The sequence below is a fragment of the Morone saxatilis genome, unplaced genomic scaffold, assembly GCF_004916995.1.
Source record: "Morone saxatilis isolate NCDOM2014 unplaced genomic scaffold, NCSU_SB_2.0 Contig15, whole genome shotgun sequence".
Taxonomy (NCBI): Eukaryota; Metazoa; Chordata; class Actinopteri; family Moronidae; genus Morone; species Morone saxatilis.
The window spans coordinates 10,183,339-10,192,814 of record NW_023339707.1 but is presented as its reverse complement, the minus strand read 5'-3'; positions in this window follow the sequence as shown (position 1 = coordinate 10,192,814).

The following is a 9,476-nucleotide window of genomic DNA, read 5'->3' as shown; positions in this document are numbered from 1 at the left end:
ATAGTCTAGGCCTATAGCATTGGGTAGTTTAATCTGAAAAACATGCATCATATTAAATAAACTGATCACATGTTTTGTATGTACTCTAGTCTGTAAAGTAGGTATAGCTGTTAAATAAATGTAGTGAACTGAAAAATATACTCCCTCTGAAATATACTGTAGTAGAAGAATTTAAGGGCAGAAATTTTAATTATTTAAGTAAAGTATACATACATCAAGATTTACAGTAGTTGAGTAAATGTTCTTAGATACATTACAATCCTGCAGAAATCTCAATAAACAACAACACAGTAATAATGTGGTTTGTTTCCAGCTCAAACTATGGCAGCCCAGATGCAACCATGTACTTTATCTATAATGTCTTTGCAGGTCGCTATGAGAATGTGTGCTCCAGCTGCAGTAACAGCTATAACCTCTGGGTGGGAGTCTCCGCTTGAAGATCCCAGCAGCCTGGGCCTGCTTCTTAATCTTCCACCAATCTGAACATTATTACTCAAGTCAAGTTAGTTCTATAATAATACATTATTACAGCTGAACATAGATCACTTCCTAACAATAGACCCGGTTCGGTATTAGGGTGATTATATGTATGTTTAAGTCAAAATGATAAAATCTCATAATATCATATATTTCTTGGGTCAAAATCTGATCTTTCTTGTGAACTATGTCTCTTCAGTGTCTCTCAGATGTTGCAATGTAGTGTAACTATGTAAATGTATTCTGTCTGGCTTTGATTTGATTGACAGCTATCCCCCAAACTCTCAGGGAGAATCCAGAGGGTTATTATACAGGGTGCAGTGAGCAGTGAAGAGTAATTTTGCCCCCAGGAGTGGAAAGGCCATGCAATTTACATGTCCAACTGCATTGCTTATAGCGAGCTCAGTAGCCAATGAGATCTTAGCTTTTTAAGATCTTATATCTGTTATCTTCACACACAATCTGACATATTTGACTCTCACAAGGGTGTATGTTCATGTATTTGCATATACATGTACACTCAGAATGCATGTACACATAAACAAGGTTATACTATTTTCATATTTTGGTGTTTTATATATATTTTATGTCGCATTCTCACCACACTAAACCTTAGAAACACCTTGTTCCTCCTCCCTCCCCTCCCTTACCCTCTCCCCATTTTCCATTTTTTCTTTTTTTCCCTCTTGTCCTTGGGAATTCAATCATGGAATAATATTGCTGGAAACCTTTCCTCTATGTATTCATGTAACAAGGGCTGGGCTAGTGGGTGTTATTGTATGTCCTTGAAATGATGTAGATGCTATCAGTTTCACTGCTGGCTGTGAATGTTGAACATGTGAATGAGGTGGAAAAAAAGATGTATGACTGTACGTGAAAGTTACAGCAGGCATGGTGACGACGAGTTGTGGGAGGTGTTGAGAGTTTAAAATAAGGCAATCTGCCCATTTGTATGGCCTCCTTGTGCCTTTTCTATTGTTGCCAAAGTCAGGCTCGTAGATGAGGATTTAGATGAACAATAGCAAACTGATATAATGAAACCAAGGAAAGGGAAAATATGGCTGACATGAAGTAAAATAAACATGTGTCAGCATGTATTAATAGTTGACTGCAGTTTTTTAGCATGACTGGCTCTCTAAATTCAATATCCACCTCTTGTGTGAAACTTTAAGCCTCTAAAAGCACATGTTAAAGCAAATTATTCTTTTGACGACATGAGAATGTCGAATGAATGGCTTCACGTATGTTTTAGAGATATTAAAAGAAAGGAAAACCTCAGAAATGGATACAGTGTTTTGGAAACAAATTATAGTATAGTACAGAAATCTTTCAGGCCAAAGTCATATGACAAACATGATAAATGAGCATAATTCCCCTCCATGGTCTCATATTGTTTCCAGACTGACCCAAAACAAGTCTCAGTGACACCTCTTGACCTCAAGGCCCCTCCCCCCTGGGCTCCCATAGTCAATCATGTATTACATTGTGCATTAACCTGCCATTGACCTCTGTATGCTAAACCCAATTGCTATATTATCTTCAACGTAATGTTCTACTCTTAGTTATCTTCCTAGGACTGAATCAGATTTTTTGCCCCACTTCACCCTCAGGCATAAAAAAAATGTCTCAAATGACTACTAGGCCCTTTGGAAGGATGGGGGTTGGTTGCCTCATCTAAATCACCAAAAATGGGATCCGAGGTATAGAAGCTGCATCAGTAAAGAGGACAGAGGACATTTTTTTTCTCCTGCTGGAAAGAAGTTTCTGGTTGGGGTGTGCGGATATTTTTTCTATTAGAAAAAGTGAATTTTTAAAAATGCAGCTCTTCTGACACCTGGCACTTTTAATATCTCTAATTATCTCTTACTGGCTTGAGCAATTACTTCTTTTGTTATAACGACCAAATACGCTTGACCAATGCTCCCACAAATGTGTCTACTTATTCTGCTAATACCAAGAATAATGATAATCCTGTGATAATGTTTTGAAGTCAAAAATAATGCTAATGCCTCTAATGATGAAGCATGCTTATAAATCCCTCCCCGTCGTCCCATTGTCTCCCGTGGCGGAGGAGCTGGCCCCCGCAGCCCCATGGGAAATCTGTAATGTATTCAGCCAGGCCTTGGGAGTAAAATGAAAACAAATGTGGTGTAATAAAGGAGAGAAGATGAAGCGATTCAGTGATGATGCTTTCCACCAGCCTTATAAATCAAAATAAAAGTGGAGCAGGTCATATGTGCCCCCACCCTTACTGGGTACACACACACACGTGCATATAAATATATATATGTATGTATAGACATACACACACTCACACACACTCGCATGCATGCATACTAATACAGAGGTGAGAGAAGAAGAAGAAGGCAGAAGAAAGTACAAGAAAGCTGTATACTATTTATTTGTAGCATACCGTTACAGTTTCATGTAACATAACACGTTTTATTCCCATGTTGCTGTTGCTTTTTGTGTATGCATATCAGTCAGGATTCATGTTACATAAATACAAAAGAATGGTAATTCTCTCTACATGTGCAATCCAAATTTTGCCCAGTTATGACCAAATTCCTTAATGACATATTGGATTTAAACTTCACTTATACAGTAGCATGACTCTCAAAAGTGTAAAACAATAAAAACTGATATTTTACCAACCTTTAAAACAAAGCAATTTCTGCTTGTGACCCATAGTCACATTTGCATATGATTATATTACCAAGTCAACCGCAGAGTGATTTTGTGTGTGTGTGTGTTTTAGTGTTTTCCTGCTTTATTTGAATATTTTTAGAGGCCTGAAGAGGTAAAATAAATTAACATCATTCTGTGCAGTATTTTTCCTGCTTTCCCACCCTGTTAATCATCTCATGACCCCTCAGATTCATCTTGAGGCTTATTTGACGGTCTCAACCCCTAGTTTGTAAACCACTATTACTGTAATTAAAAACTAATGAAGCTGATGGTGATGGTAGTACAGCCCTCCACCTGTAGGGGCTGCTGTGGTGTCAGTGTACTTACTGTATGATGCCAACAGTCCCAAACAGGAGAGACAGGAGGCTTGCTGATGGTACAGTAGTGGCTGCACTCATTATACAGAAAAACCCAAAAATTAAAATGGAACAAAAAAAAAGCAGCTGCTTATCTTGGCCCAGATTTTAAGCAAGCAACTGAAGACTCAAATTTATTGACAGGGGATTGGGGTTGATTTGAAAATTGTCACTCTCATATATGCATGGTGTGTTAGGTTTTAAGGTCAATAATGAGAGGTGAGGTTGTTGTTTTTTCTTTAGGATTCTTCTGCATTAGGATTTTGAAATGCACTCCTTCAGTCCCTTTCAAACCTGCAAACTTTGAAGATGGATTTGAGACTTTCTCTGACAAGGTGGCTGCTTATTACACAGATAAAGAATAGTAAACAGAGAGTACAATAAATAATTGATGCCTAATAAGTTGCGGGAGAGCGCACCAGGGCTCCTTTTTTCATTTTCAGGCCAAGAATAGAGAAAGCCTCCTGAGTTGTTTATTTCCTCCATCCTTTCTTTCTTTTCATGTCCTTCTCATTTTACGAGCCATGAGTCAACACAGCACACGTAAATGATATTTTGACACAGAGAGCCATGAATAATGCATTTGAATTTACTTTTATGCCAGAGTTAGACCCCTCTCCGCACCCTTTCTCTCCCTCCCCACCTCTCCTTTTTCTCCTCTCAATTCCCCCCTTTCACCCCTCCCTTCAGTCCCTACCCCTCCCTTTCCTCTTTACCCCACCCTCCTCCTCTTTTTCCTCCTCCTCTCTTCACTATTCATCCTCATCAGAGCTCAACCTCATTTCTCCTTCTCCTCAGCCCCTCCCTCCTTTTCTCCTCCTACACCTCCATCAGACAGCAGAGAGGAAACAGTGCAGCTTTCAGAACTGAACATCTACCTTATCAGTGTTTATTATCCAGGTCTTGCTCAGGTGGCCGCTTACTGACACATTCGTATAATCATGAGATGGAATTGGGACACAGGCAAGATATTTTTGCAAAAGTTGAGTGTCAAGGTTGACTTACTGGCTTACTTAGTGTTACTTATGATTATTTATTATGGGCCAATGGTCTAAAATAAGAAATGCGAAGGAAGACTGGTTTAATTTAAATTTAAAGGACAAGGAGTTGAGAGTGACATTTCATTTTTAAACCAATCCAAAAGCAGAGAAGCCTTTTACATATGTCGCTTTACACCAGCTAATGAAGGCCTCTAAGGTCAGCAAAGACCCTGATGAAGCCAACGGCATGCATTGATTCAGTGTCTAAATTAATCATCCATAACTTGATATGGTGCGATAAAGTCATCAGCAGCCGGCATACTGCATGATCAGCAGCAATCATTCTTCCCCTGCCACGTCACTGATGTTTAGCCCCGGGGCCCCACAAACTGCCACTGCTGTGTTTTAAAAGTAAATTAAAAACATTTATTCTGCTGCTAAAGAGCTTGCTTCTAGTCATGACAAACAGAGAAGGCAAGGATGGAGTTTGAAGTTCGGGGTGCTTTGACCATCGCATCATAATCTCCATCATGTATCTATGTTTTACTCGACTTCCCTCCTGTTGGTGCCTCTTGGCCAGGTTCTCAGTTGTTTTATCTGGTTAAATAAAGGTAAAATAAAAGAAATAAATAAAATCATCATCATTTTCATGCTATTTCTGCTTCTCCACCTACACATCATCAGTATCATCATCATTTTTTGGACGTTGTTTTCCAAGCTAAGATCCTTGTTACCTTCCTTGGTTCTTTATTTTGTTCCAGAAGGTCCTCAGAAAAATATAGCTTGAAGTTTTTATTCAGTTTTTATTATCACTGGCAGTATTGACCTGTCATCCTCTGTCATTTGTTTTGTTAATGCCACACATGTCTAATTATGTGATGTTGCATGATGTTTTTTTCAGAAAACATAATTTTGACCAGGACAAAACATCCTGATCTCAGAGACTATCCAAGTAAAATAACAGATTAAATTGAAATAACACATAAAGTAGTACATGAGACAACAACAACACCCACTGCAAATCAAATCTCAGCAGAAGCTATTTTGGATAAAATCCTATCATATAAGGTGCATTTCACTCTGCAAGTCTTTGACTTTAAAAAGTTTGGGAACCCCTGATCCAGACCATAATCCAGATGGTGATACCAGTCACTGGCAGCGGCCTTTAATCTACTTACTTTATACTTTTGAGTAATACAGTCCTCATCCCTCTGGTGTGAAATCCCTCTGCTGAGAAGTGGCTTCGAAGGAAGCAGGGATGAATAATCTGCATCATCCTCATCGTCCACAGAGTGGTTCTTCATTCATAATTTAACGCTCCCCCCTCCATTACATCTGATGAAAGCCACTGACCTGAAAATACAGAGGGAATGAGCTCCTTCAAGTATGGCGTGAACATTGTCTGCGTCCGTCCTGTACATGCTGCCAGCAAACATCAATAAATGAGTCCAATGTCAACACTGGGATCTGATGTCGTTTCTGGTCGTCCACATGGAAATATGACACTGACCAGGTTTCCACACAGATATCTTACATTTGAATGAAGCCCTCAAATATAATATAATGCATACTTATAGTGCATATTAAAGGGATCCTTAGAGTTTAACTGGACGTTTCACAACAAGATGCACAATTAATCACACAATATTAAACTCTGAGATCAAAATGTTTTACTGTAATAATCAAGTAAATTTAGACCACATGCAGGGCTGTTTTTATAAGTGAGAGGACATCAAAGAGTGATCTCCATTCATCATCATGCATTACAGTACAGTATGAATGTGTCATGCAGTATTGGAAAGTCAAATGTATTAAATGCAATTCTCTGTGGCTCTTCATTCCCATCCTATGACCCAGAAACGGCATTTTCCCAGTGGTATTTGAAAAGTGCAAAGATACACAGTATGCCGTTACATGTATTTAAATTGTGGTGAGTGCGTATGTGTGTATGTGTGTGTGTGTCTCTCTGTGTGTGTGTTTAAGACTAAAAACACATTAATGGTAGGTTTCTTTCTGGCCACACATTTTCCTGAGCTCAAACCTCTTTTAGTAGACATCCTTTTGTTCTACTGTACGATTGGATTGTGAGGAACAATGAAAAAGCTTAGCCCACAATATCAAGTAAACAGTGAATTAGTGCATCATCCATTTCCCACAATGCATTGCCCTGTATTAAAACACAAGAGGTTATTTAATAAACTTTAAAGAAGATTCTTTTAGCTTGAATCTGCTAAAATATTGTTATATAACCAGTTTCTCGGCCAGCACAAGGTTGATGCTCTGCCTTTTCTTTCTTGTTAAACATGACCAGTTTTCACATTAAATATATAGGCTGTTTAATCGCAGTTAAATGCATTAGTCACTGTGTTGGCCCGAGGCAAGGACTGTGTTCACAGCGCATCATTTGCTGTGATATCTAAAGCTACCATATCCCTTTAAGCTAGTTTCACTGAGTGTATTTCTTGTTGCAGTTAAGTACATATTTAACAGACTCTCTAGTTTCTCCTATGTAGTTATTCATATCAAGCTTTCAGAGATAAGCCCGTCTCAGAGCACAGTTTAAGAACTTCCAGCACCCTCCCCCCCAAAAAACAGAATGAAAAAGTGGAACAAAAAAAGGAAGCTCCAACGTTGTCAACACTGTACCCATCCTGTATCAGCATGAAAATCAGGGTATATTGAGAACCTCAGTGTGACTTCAACGCACCACATGAGTCATCTGGGATTATGAGTCATATTCTACCTCGGTACAACAAGAGCCCCAGCTTTACCACACACCTACAGACAGGGAAACTTTTCACAGACTCAAGTTACTACCTCAGCATGCCTGCGACTGTCGACTATGCTAAAACTGGGACAATTGCCTTTCTTTTTTGTAGTGCAGCAAAAATGTTCAACAGATGTGATTGGATCAAGTTTAAACTGACTTTAGAGGAATAAACAGTCTCCACGGATGTGAGGAAATGATGACTGATAATGAAGCCTTTGACCTTTGGAACTTTGCATTGCTTTTAAAATTTCATTTCATTTTTTTTCATTGCATTTAAAGATGCCTGTCTGGCTTCATGATAGGGTGAGCTTCAAAACCTCATGTTATTATTGATCAGAGAAAAATAGATAATAATAATTTATTATTTTAATTGCACCTTTCTAAACCTGCCGTAACAAAGTGCTTCACAAACAAGGACAAATAAAATAATACAGGAGAATACTCATTAAAGAATAAGAAGAAACTAAACGGTAAAAGTGAATCTTGAGAGACGATTTAAGTAAAGCAGTACATTTTCTAGTTTCTCAGATAGGATTCCATTCTGTTGGAGCCCCAAAAGCAAACGCCCTGTCAACCTTGGTCTTTAAGCATAACTCTCTGAAGATTATTAAAAGTAATAAAAATAACTTGAGATATTTCTTGAGTGGAAAAAACACAACTGAGTTAGCTTTTTACCATGGGACTCAAGAGGTTCTGCTCTAAAAGAACTCCAAGGTTCTTAACAGTAAACACAACATGTTGAGCCAGAATGCCAAGAGCAGGCAAAAGTTGGCCATAAGTGTGCTCAGGGTCTATAATGAAGAGCCAAACCTTAATAGCAGCCAGGGGAGATGCTAACTAGCTAACTAGCTAAATCAGATGGTTTGCAGTACAGCTTGGTATCATCTGCGTAACAATGAAATGAAATATACTGTTTGATAATCTGGCCCAAAGGGACTTAATAAAGGTCCTTGAATAAAGCACAGTTGCACCCCATAGATAGATAGATAGATAGAGAGTGAATAGAATTGTTCTCTAAATTAAATCTAAATTGTTGCATGCAGGATCAGAAATGCACACTCAATGTAAACATGTAGGAACAAAGACCCTCAACTCAGACTTAATTAAGTAAACTTCATCTGAAGTTGCAAACTCTCTTTGAAATGGATGCATCTGTGCCATTATAGGGAAATAATTGTGGCCACTTTCATCCCCCGCGCAATTAGTCTCGTTCTGTGAAGTCGTCAGTCAGATAAAGGACAAGAGCAGACAGAACCTTTGTCACTTTAATCATTCCTTTGTTTTTTTTCCACACTGGAATGGAATGAGTTCCCTACGGCTGAATGTCAACAACTCAATGTGTCCTTCAGGCCTATTTCACATCATTAGTGCTTTTCTTTGAGTTGATACTGTGACACTACCAACCTGTGCTGCATGTCTAGGGGCATTAGAAGCAGTGTGTACTATGTTTATGTTATTTCTGACACATATCTTGAGACAGCAGCTACATTGATACACAAAATGCTTTAAGATGAGTATCGAATGACACCACAATTAACATACACAGCGTTTTCTTCTGAAGTCAAATATCTTGTTACATTAAGAAGAAGCAAAATTGGTGTGTTATTATCATTGTTGTGTGCAGAATGTAATTATAGTTTAATATATGAGTCATCAAAAGACTGTTATCTACAAAATAAAGTGATAGAAAATATATCTACTTAATTATTATTATGTTTATTTATTCATAAAAGTAGCAGAGACTTATGGAAACTTGTGTGTTTTATTTTCTGCAGTCACATAGAAAATCATGTAGATGATAAACTAATACTATATGAAGTACTTTGATGTAATATGTTTATTCATTAATACTTCGCGGGTTGGTTATCCAGGTTGAATGACAAATCTAGCTGAAATGTGGTAAGTAAGATAATATGTTGTTCAACAGCCCATGTTTTTGTTTGTTTCATACACAAGTTTGGTTTTTGGTTTCATACATTTTTTCCCCTTTCATTTGTTTTTATTTTAGTGTGGCTGACGGTGTCTCACACAGTGGTGTTACATATCACCTGTTTTTGTGCCAGATCTGTTCCATATAAGATCTTCTAATCTACATATTACCTGACTTCAGTGGTTCAAAGTACATCTTCTCAAATATTGTGTTTAAGGACAGAAGTTATTTTAGTGCCAGCACAAATTGAATCTGAATTTAATAGTTTTTAATTT